The sequence below is a fragment of the Dermacentor variabilis genome, chromosome 9, assembly GCF_050947875.1.
Source record: "Dermacentor variabilis isolate Ectoservices chromosome 9, ASM5094787v1, whole genome shotgun sequence".
Classification (NCBI taxonomy): Eukaryota; Metazoa; Arthropoda; class Arachnida; order Ixodida; family Ixodidae; genus Dermacentor; species Dermacentor variabilis.
In genome coordinates this window covers 26,003,581-26,014,381 of record NC_134576.1, presented here as the reverse complement: position 1 = coordinate 26,014,381, position 10,801 = coordinate 26,003,581, and the positions used below count along the sequence as shown (strand labels likewise).

General features: G+C 47.0%; 1 protein-coding gene across 4 annotated transcripts in view; it reads right to left on the bottom strand.

The window, feature by feature from the left end:
* Positions 1-4,839: 4,839 nt before the first annotated feature.
* Positions 4,840-10,801, bottom strand: part of LOC142592560 (muscle calcium channel subunit alpha-1-like) — a 370,570-nt gene continuing 364,608 nt past the window's right edge. For all 4 annotated transcript variants that reach the window (XM_075704077.1, XM_075704074.1, XM_075704078.1 and 1 more), the window contains one exon: positions 4,840-9,161. The gene's annotated coding sequence lies outside the window, so the exon portion shown is untranslated. The remainder of the gene's footprint in view (positions 9,162-10,801) is intronic.

Here is a 10,801-nt window from a genome sequence, read left to right as displayed (position 1 = left end):
TACGGTGAGAACTTGAAGCGATGTCTCCTACAACACTTTATTCAGGCCCCAGTGCGCCAAAGAACCTGCCTACAACACCATTTGCGCAAGCCGTAGCTCACGATGAAATCGCTAATCAACAATTCATTTTGTGTATGACGTTGACGCTTCACAGCTCCTTAATGCTGCTTGTCCTTCCAGTGCTCAGTGGTATCCAGCACAATACCGAAACCCCGTAGAGTGGCGAGCCGAAGACAATCGACCAATCTGTTTATACCTGCCTGCACATTGGTCATTTTGCTCGCCATTTTAGTAACCGTCAGGCCACCTCGCCACTGCTACCGTCATTCGCCAGTTATCATCATCCCGAACAGAAAGCGCATCCAAGGTAAATATACCTGGTAGCGAAGCTTCCATAGGAGCCCATACGTTCAAAACATGGTGGTCCATCGGCGGTTCATGGGGCTTAGCGCCATCTGTATGTGGTGGGAACACTTCCGGCGGAAGAAAAAATAATGTGATGCCACGTCCGTTAAAAGCAGAAGTGACGTCATGTTATTTTTGAAGGCGCGAAATTTGTTTTGTTGTCCTGCCTTTGAAGCTATATATTCAGATGCCCCGCCATTCGACTTGATGGGCGTTTCGAGCTTTCAGCGTGGAAAGCGATGCAGGAAAAGGCCAGCCGTACGGTTGTCGAAATCGCATCCCTGCCCAGAACATACTTTCTTTGGAGGCCGACGAAAGCTTTAGGTGTAGGGTGCTGATCCTATTGTCGGATGCCAAGCCCGTCGGTCAGCGCAGTCGCGCGAAAACAACTGCACAATCAGCTGGCGGTCGCAACTCACTTCTTTTGACTGAACACATTAAAAAGCGATGAAGCTACCCACGTCACCAAATTCAGACAAACTTCGACAAGCAAGAACGCACAAACTGTGAGGAGGGCCTATTTCAACAGGTGAACTTTACGAGTGCGCCTTTCTGCTCATTTCAAGACGTGCATTGCATTGCGAGTGATAGTGGCGTCAACGCCCCCCGTAGCGATGGGCGCTGTAAAGAAATGCATTTATTAATAATAATAAAATTAAATTTGTATTTTCTTAACTCTTCACGAATATATAAAATTGACTAGGATTTTTATTTCCGTTGAATGAATCTAACTGTGTCTCGCTTGAATTAAAAAAACGCGTTTTTCTTTCCCAATGTTTGTTCCCTCCAAACATAGTCGCGCTTCAATCGCTGCTCCCATCACCCCCCATGCTGATGTCGGTGACAATCTGTACTGAACCGCTTTTCGCACGAAGCTTCGCGACCTATTTGAATCGACCTTGGCGCATCGCTATTAGACCCAATTTCTCCATGCCATGCCCACTGTTACATGCAATGACACCTCGCACCCTTCCTTATCGAGCTTCCCCAGTTGTTGTAAAGAAGGACGGAAGCTGACGCTTGTGCGTATACAACCGATTTCTAAACAAAAACGCGCAAGGAAGTGTACCCGTTGCAGCCTACTGACGACGCCTACGACTGTTTTCATGGAGCCAAGTACTTACCGTCCATAGACCTTCGCTCTGGCTACTGGCAAATATGGGTATGCGATGACTGAAAAAACCTATACGCTATGCCTGACGGTCTCTACGAATTTCAGGTTACAGTCTACATGTCTGTGCTATCTGGACAATGCAATAGACATTTAATCAACTTTTACGGGTAATCCAACTCGTGTGTCGGCCTTTCTTGCTGTTTTCCGATGCGCCGGCCTGTAACTGAACTCGTCCGTGTGGTATTTTGAACATCGTGAAAAAACTATTCCTATCTGTCTCACTCGAGCCACTGGCGTGCAACTTCAAGCAGACAAGATTCGCGTTGTCTATAACTTTCCCGCTCCGTCTTCCACCGCAGAGGTAAGGAAGTTTGTTGCGCTATGCTCCCATTCCCGCCGTTTTATCATGAATTTAGGAGACTCGGCTTACCCACTCGCCTACTTAAGAATGCTACTGCTTGCGCGAGTTGGAATTGCATGCTGTGGTACTCTAGAGGGGCGCGCTTTTAAGACAGGGACAGAATCACACAAACAAATAAACAAATGGAAGCGCTCCTAACAAAGGGTGTTGCGTACAGCCACGTGACACGTCCCCTCTTACTGACGAAATTAAGAAGCAAATTCAATTTTGTGTCAACAAAACGGATGCTGTTCCCACACACTTAGCCCCTCAGCTCATTATAGCTTTCCTCTCTATAATTTCAAGCGTGCTTTGATCTTTATGGTAGCTGAGTATGCGGCAGTTTGAAAACACAGGTCAGCACTCACACTCATTGCAATGTACTGACAGGTGCCGATCTGTGGTGTTTTATAAAGTCAGGCCATTTCCAAGGATGTGGGCCCTCTGACCAGTCATCCTGTCGACCGTTCACAGCACGATGCGCACGACACCGACGTTTATGTACTGGCCATTTCTGAATACAGGGATATTCGCAGTGAACAACGCTGTGATGATTGCTTGCATGTCCGCCTGTTCGTAGTCCACGCCGTTTTCTACCATCCCAGTTTACGCACTTCACAACGCCATCTGCGGACAGCATTTCCTGAGCAGCTCCATGACACAGCTACCGCAGGCCACTTCAGCGCTTCTTCTACCTACGACGGCGTACGACGCCGCTTCTAGTGGCCCTGCTTGTGCCGCTTCGTGCTGCGCGACGTTGCTGCCCATGTGCTCTGCCAGTGCCGCAAACGTCCGAGTGCGCCACCCGCTGCACGCCTTCACCCCATCGGTGTGTTCTCAGAAACGTGCTTTCGCGTCGGTCTCGATCTTCTCGGCCCTTTTCGCACGTCAAAATCTGGCAATAAGTCAGTCACTCTCGCGATTGACTTCGCGACGTGGTATGCGATCACGGAAGCTTTGGATACAAGATGTGCAAATGAGGTTCCGGATTTCTTTTTACATGACGTCATCCTCCGTCATAGCACTCCTGGCTGCTCCTCACTGATCGCGACCATGCCTCCTTGTCCCGAGTTGTTGAAAACCAAGTTCATTCCAGCTCTCCAAACTGAAATCTTCCACCGTGTACTACTCACAGACAAACGGAATCCCTGAAAGGTTCATCGCACGTCGACAGAAATGCTGTCTATGTAGGTTTCTGACTACTACAGTGATTGAGACAATAAGTTACCTCACGTGACCTTCACATACAATTCGTTTCGTCAAGAGGCCACTGGTGCATCTCCTTTTTATTTATTGCTTTGCCACCAAACTACTTTACCCTTAAACACATTCTATCCTTCCTCGACTAACGCTCCTTTAGAATATGCTCGAAACGTCCTCGCCCGGGCTCACACGGCTCGAGAGATTGCCCGCTGCCGGCTCACTGCTTAAGACGCCACGAAGAAGATCTAGTACGACAGCCGACATCAAGACGTTCGATTTCCCCTTAGCTTCATAGTTCTCATATGAACACGTTGACACTCCATCGGCCTGTCTTTCATGAAAGATGCCACGCTACACAGGGACCTGTATGATATTGCGCCAGCATGGTCATGTCAACTATGAGATCACTCAGCTGAACCCGCGGGTTCCCACTGACGCTGTAGATGTCTCGGCTTAAGCCTTACTTCTTCGCGAATTCGCCACCATTAGGGCTAGCATCGCGATGGCGCCTTTGCAGCCGTGGGTTAATACGCAACCAAGAGAGCGATTTGACGTGTCGAGGTGGTATCGGTCTCGGCAGTCATGTTGTTTGATGTATAGTTGCCTTGCTTCTGACCAACTTGTAAATTCATATATACGTTCGACCCCTTCATATCCGCAACGCAATAATATATTCAGTCAAGGTTGTCCGGGCACGTACGACTCGATTTGGATTCTGCCCAGCACCGGATCACTTTTACATATTGTTTCATTCTAGAGCAGTGCATACCCTGGGGCATATGCCCAGTGGCATGTGTCCAGTGACATGTATCCCAGGGTATGCACGGGTGACCCTTGCACCTAAGTTAGCGGGAAAAAGATTCATTGAAGAGCGGCAGATACCCAGTGATTCAAGTTGATCCGTTTGTTGGTTTCGAACCCTGTGCCATCAGCACTGCAGCCCGATTCTGTACCCGTTAGACCATGGACTACCTAGTGACCGAAGTAGAAAATACGCAAGAGCGTGTGAAAATCTTACAGAAGGCTAATCACTGTAAAAGGAAAGAGGTACTGCAGAGAGTCTTACAAGAAGAAAGCTGTCTCGGATGGACCAGCTTCAATTTCCCTGATGCAGTGGCCTTTTCCTTTTATATCGTAGTGTTCTTGCCTAACAGGCAAGAAGGAAGAGCACAGTTGCTGTACCGGATAGAAAAATCAGAACGCTGTTCGTGTGTTTGGGAAACTGAGGAAGTCGTGGTGCCTAAAAAAGGTTACGCACAAGACAGTGACTGACGTCAAAGAAGCGTCGACGTTCTACAGACTCTGATAGACCGATTCGTTTATATGAAAGGCAAGACGTCTTATTCTTCATATTATCAACAAAGTACATTGTTTAAAGCACGCGTATATGCTTAACAGGCATTTGCTTGCGTTCAACGTGTAGTGCATACTTCATTTACAACGAATATCCACACTTGTTTCTCTTTTCGCACGCTCTTGAACTTTTGGATCACTTCCAGTATCTTTTGGCTGGTGGATAAAAAAAATTTAGTAGTAGGTATATACCTGATTACAAATCCTCGACTTAGAGGAACAACCTCCCTAAAATAGAAAACGGGCGTTACCCATGCAGAAAGCAAAAAGTGATTCAACGGACTCGTAGTTCTAAATCGGTCATTGTTACCTTTAAGTCATGGCGATGAAAGTGTCCGTATGTTTGCGAAACCAGAAAGTCAACAACACTTCGATTTGTTCCTTTATTATGAAACTGGCTACCAGGATAAATAACAATAGCAGGACACCAAAAGAAAGAAAAAAAAATGTCACAAATTCCCTCTGTGGTTATACGTTGAAGTTCTGAGATGAGCGCCGCAAGAACTCGAAAGAAAATGCCGCGTGAAAACAGTGTCGTGGGCAGGGATCACGGGGAGACAATCAAGATAGACTCCGGAGGAATTCAACGCTAAGCAATGACGTCGTAGAAAAGCGCAGAATGTTCTCCCTAACAAAGTGGAGCGGGATTTTTTTTTCTTATTTCATTAATAAAAGCACCCTATAGTATATGCGCTATGTGCGCATAGCGCTAAAAATGGTAAGACAGTACACGAATTAGAAACCAGCGGGCTTACGAGTGCACCCACTAGGCATTTCTCCAGCCCGGCGTGCAACGGCACATCAACACTAGCGAGTCCATCCACAACCTTAACGTCAGACGTTTACCCTTCGCTCCTCGTGAACCACAGCCGCTCAAGATGCTCGCCCTCTATCAGTGTTCACGTGCCGCCGCTCGTTGTGACAAAGGGTGAGGAACAAGATGCCCGCTCCGAAAATACAGAAAGCTGGAGCGTCCGGCCCTAACAAGAAAAACAAAGAACGCTTCTGTGCCGAACGGGAGAGCCGTCGTCACTCGGGGACTTTCGCCAGATCGCTCCCGTTCTTCTCAACCATCAACACACCTTGCGGCTAGAAGGACAACGGGCTACGTAACCTATGCAAACCTACCGCGCGCAGAGCAGTGTCTCTGTCCAAATGGGGTGGGCTGCGCGCTTTGGCATTAAAAAGTGCAAAAGACGCGGATATATACGTTCTTCGGCGGCTGGCTGCTGCGGACGCAATGGGAGGGCAACGTCGAAGCGCCTTCTCGGAGAGGCCTGCATGGGCGCGCGCGCAAGAGGCAATGCGGTCCGCTGCTGAAGGCCGTGCCTTTTTGCCTGGATGTCTCGGTCGCCGGGGGCGAGCCACTGTGAGCGAATTTCGGAGGAGGCCTGGTGATGCAATCGTTGCGATCGTGACTAGTTGGAATGAACGTATTTTCAGTCAGAAGAAAAGTAACTCGGGCACGACTAACAGGCTTGTGGTTGTCGCTGACGTTTGATTGTCTTTTCCTCGCGTTTGTGTTGATTTTGCACTATTCGAAGCAACATTTGAGGCTCTCACGTCTAGGCTATGAGCTCTCAACGTGATCCGCGACGCAAGTGGATTCACGGTGCTTTGGTAACGCGTGTGCCTCGACACAGCTGACCTGCATCATGAAAATTCCTTGTTTCAGACTTGCCAGAAGAAGTTTGAGCGATGGACGTTCTAGCTAGCTAGCACTAGTGCCCAAGATAACACTGCAAAAACGGTTGCGCAACCGCTACAGTTCATCGCGCCACAACTCTCCTCTGGTGAGGTTTCACCGACAATCTTTTAAGTTCGGGATCGTAATTCTGTATTTACGCACCAAAGCCTTCTTCAGCCGATCGCACAGTCTAGTTTGCGCGTGCTCCCGCTATGTAAAACGCTATTATGTGCAAGCAAACGCCGCTTTGCTGTTTTCTTTCCTTATTACCGACCTATCGCAGAAACAGCTCTACACGTGCACGCATTCAATGACATGGCTACAGGGCGAGGGGATAGGCACTTTTTTTTTTCCTCTCGGAGAAAAGCGACGCAGGAGCAGGCGGCGTTCGCAGAGACGCTCGATAGCCGCCTTCTGTGCTAGCACAACACACGAGGAGTCCTAACGTGGAAACAAGCGCGTGATAAATGCGACAGGACGTCTTGCGGTACGCTAACGCAGGCCTCGGTGCATCAGAAGAAACAAGCAGATGCGCCTGGTTTTCGACGCCAGCCAAAGCACGCGAAACGTGCAGCCTATTCCAATTCAATGCTGAGCTAGTTGGTGTCGCATTCGACCTAAGGTATACAAGTGCAAAGTCTTGATTAGGCACGAACACAAAACACTGGTCCTTGTCTGCGTTTGTATCTTTCAGCCGACTACGCTAATGCACCCTATAGGAAAATAGTACTTCATACCTCTGTCTCGACATTCTATAATTTTTCTCGTTCTTCTTGCTTTCTAGACGTGTCGCTATCGTCGGACCAAAATGTTAAATTAGCGTCCAGTATTTGACAGCCGCGCAAAAATTTACAATGCGCTTAGTTTGCTGTTTGCGGTCCTTCTCTGAGATTGCTCCCTGATCACAAACATCCAATGTTATTAGTGTTCCTACTGTACCACAGTTGAGACGTCTTCATTGGTCGTGCGAAGAAATGGTTGAACAGCTTTAGAAGCTGTGGTATGTTGGCGCGTAAAGTCACGGAATCGGACATATGATCCAGCGAAGAAGTGTGCAGCGATTGCAGAGGATTGACGCCGTCGCGGAGATAGCTTTTCTCTGTAATTTCTGTGTACATTTCGCAAGTACGTTCACGTCCAGGTTTAACAAAATCGGCAGAAATTATTTTGCTCAATAAAAACGATGTTCGATGTGCAGACTACGAAAAATATTCATCGCACATGTCGACCGAGGGAGCTAAAAGAGCTCAGATCTTAAATGAAACTCCTCTGCCTGGTTCAGTCAGCCCGACATTTGCTATAGGCTTGCGCAGCAAAATTATATGAAGTAGAAAATGCGTCGATACAGATTAGCAGAACTGGCCACAAAGCAAACGAATGCTGCTTTGTTATGCCTTGCCGCCATTCGCGATATTATCCAGCAAATTCCACGTCACGAACCCGCTCGCGCAAGTGTGCACCTGGCTGGCCTGAGGTAGCGCTCCGGAAACGTCCTCTCGCACCTCGCAGCGGCGTCGGCAAATAGCGCCGCAACAAGAGCAAACAGGGCCGCCTGGAGGCAGCGCGCGAAACAGCTTCGCTGCCTGAAGCTTGCGAAAAAACATTTCGGTGGGCCCGTGTTCATGCACGCTTCCATAACGAAGAAGCCGCCTTGCAAAATGTAATAAACACGCAAAAACTTGCGACATCTGCTGCTGGCACCGACACGGCACAGACTTCCTAATTTCACAACACGATGGCTGTTGGATAAGTAGACAAGATAAGAGAAGATACTCCTACATCTGCTGCAGTCTGGTTAAAAGCGTTAGAAATTTCAATGTCTGCGCGGCTGTTACGTGTTCAATGATTCCTGTGAGCAACATCTCTACCCACACATCTCCGAAAAATGCCACACCTGCTGGAGTGTAATTCTGACCCACAACAACTTTGAAAAAAAAAAGCATCGTTTTCTGGGTACATCGAGTGCAAAAACACCCGGTGTGCCCAGGGTGATCCTTGCAGCAAATCAGCGGGAACATTAAGGAAAGAACTGCCGCGATGAGCACGAAATCTCGCAAGATCTGGGTCATCTGAACGAGCGTATGTGCTTGAACATCGCCCTATACGTTCGCTATTTTAGTCTACTGTATTTGAGCAGCGCCCGATTGCGCTAGTTAGTGGGACACACTTGATAGCGCGTATCTAGACCAGGACGACACAAGAAGGCGCTTTTGCCTGTTTTGTCGTCAAAGCCTAGTCTGCTCTCTCTTAGCTGTAATACTGCACTTGTGTTTTGCCATACGTATAAGCGATTTTCTACCTGTTGTATGCTTTCTACTCAGGTGTACATGCTGACTGACAGCACTTAGGTAATAAGGGGAACAGCCGTTCCAACAACCTTGACGAGCGCCGCCATCTCTGCGCCCTATATAAGCATTTTGTTCGCTACAGAAATTCTAGCTTAAGATGCCAAACGTACTATCAAATTTGCTGTTGTATGGCAAAGTTACACTCTAAAGGGCATAACATTTTTCTGAGTCTAGGTGGGAGCTTTCTTTCCCAGTCTTCAAATTGTTCTTCCCACGCGTGAAGTACACATAAAGCGTGGAATCAAGAGAGGAAGGGTAACACACACACACACGCACGCACATACACACAGATAAAGAAAGTGGGTGCGTTACACGTGCAAAAACGCGAATAAGAAGCTTGACAAGGTGCTTGTATAACTACTCGTAAACAACGCGTCCTTGTCCGTACGGACCACAAAACGAGAGGCTGGCGCAGCTGCACGAGAGACTGTTCGAAGGAGGAAAAAGAAAAAAAGAGGATCCGATCTTCCTTGAAGTTGGCGCCCAGTGTCAACATACGTGAAGGCTGAGAGCACAAACAAACAACGAAGCAAAACGCCACAGAAACGCACACACGCACGCACGCACACCAGCTTTCGTCACAAATGCCTGTAGATGTTCACACCAACGCCCGTACGATGAGAAGCAAGCTGAATCCACGGTGAAATGCACCTGCGAAAAGCAAGCAAGAGAAAATTCGGTGTATAGAAATGGGCAGGCTTTGCCTAAACATGTAGTTTTAAGCAGCAGAGGTCACAAAGGAAGTACGCATGCACATGAAAGAAAATCAAATAGGGCTAACAAAATGCATCGTCTTCTTTACAGGGTGTCAGAAAAGCACGTTAGACGTAATTACATTACTGAAAAAGAAAACACGCAGCATGAAGAAAAACAGTACAGGTGCCATTCGAGGATTCAACATCCGTTTTGTCTTCTTCATGTTGTGTTTCCGTAGACGTGGCGTCTTGTTCAAGTGTCCGCTTTGGCTGCGGGAGGACGCCAGTTCAATACCACCACTGGTTACCCACTGATTATCCAAATGGATACAGTCGTCCCTCAGCTCGCCACTCGACTTTCGTTAGGTATGCAGGTGAACGAATATAAACATTTCCTAATGCGAATCCAGTGCGAATACTAATTGTCGTATATCAAACTAAATATCGAATAGCCAAACGCAGACGCATATGTTGAAAGCAGGAGTACTTATTTCGGTATAGTTACCACGCTTGCAGACTAGTGCAAAAAGAGAACTATCAGGAACTGCTTATCAGTTTTAAACAAAGGCTCACTGATTGTCATCAAAAGAACGCTACGAATAGTCTTACAACCTAGAGCCTGGTTGCACAGAAGTTTTTAAAAAAATGAATGGCTGCTGTATGACAATCTTTCAAAGAACGCTAAATAAATGACTGCTGAAACAAAGATCACAAAAAAAGGAAGTTATAACGCTTCTGAAGAGGGTGTTCACTATCAACACAATAAAGAGACCTTTGAGAACAAAATATCACTGGTTGTAGTGAGAAAACATGAAACCGCTACTTGGATAGCTACCACAAATAATAAATGACAGACTACACGCAATAAGCACAGGTTGTCATGTTGGCTTTGGCTGGAAAACAGAAAACAAGGCTTGCATAAATTTTCTTTATGCATTGCTTCGAAACCTCTCACCGTTGTCCCGCTTCTGATGATTTCGACAGTTTGTTTAGCAAACGGATAACAGTAAAGAGACTTCAACAGTCGGCTGTTGCGAACTGTTTAGTTAGTTCTGGTATTCGACAATACATAATAGTTCTTTTCGCATAAGAACGCCAGTATTAGTGCATCATAAGAACCCAACAAACACTGACAACGAGGACAACATAGGGAAAGCTACCTGCTTAATAAATGAAATAAACGATAAATAATGGAAATGAAAGTATGCGAAGATTGGTGGGATCGTTGCCCACCTGTGGCAAGTTGATTTTCCATCCACTTTCATTTCCATTAATTTATCGTTTCTTTATTTCACTTATTAAGCACAAGTAATTTCGCCTATGTCGTCGTTGGTTTCAGTGTTTGTTGGCTTCTTATGATGTGACTAATAAAAATCGGACCCTTCGGTTAACCCCCTTTGTTCTCGAGTATTACTGTATGCTATATTATTCGTATTCGAAACTTCGAATATTCGTCCACCTCTACTTAGGGGTGAACTGCCCCGGGGAAGCATCCCACTAATGCAAATCCCATCGAACACAGCGAACAAGGCAAAACCATGAATATCGTTGTCTGGGCTGCTCCCACAGCGGCACTTATTTATGTGGCATCCCAAA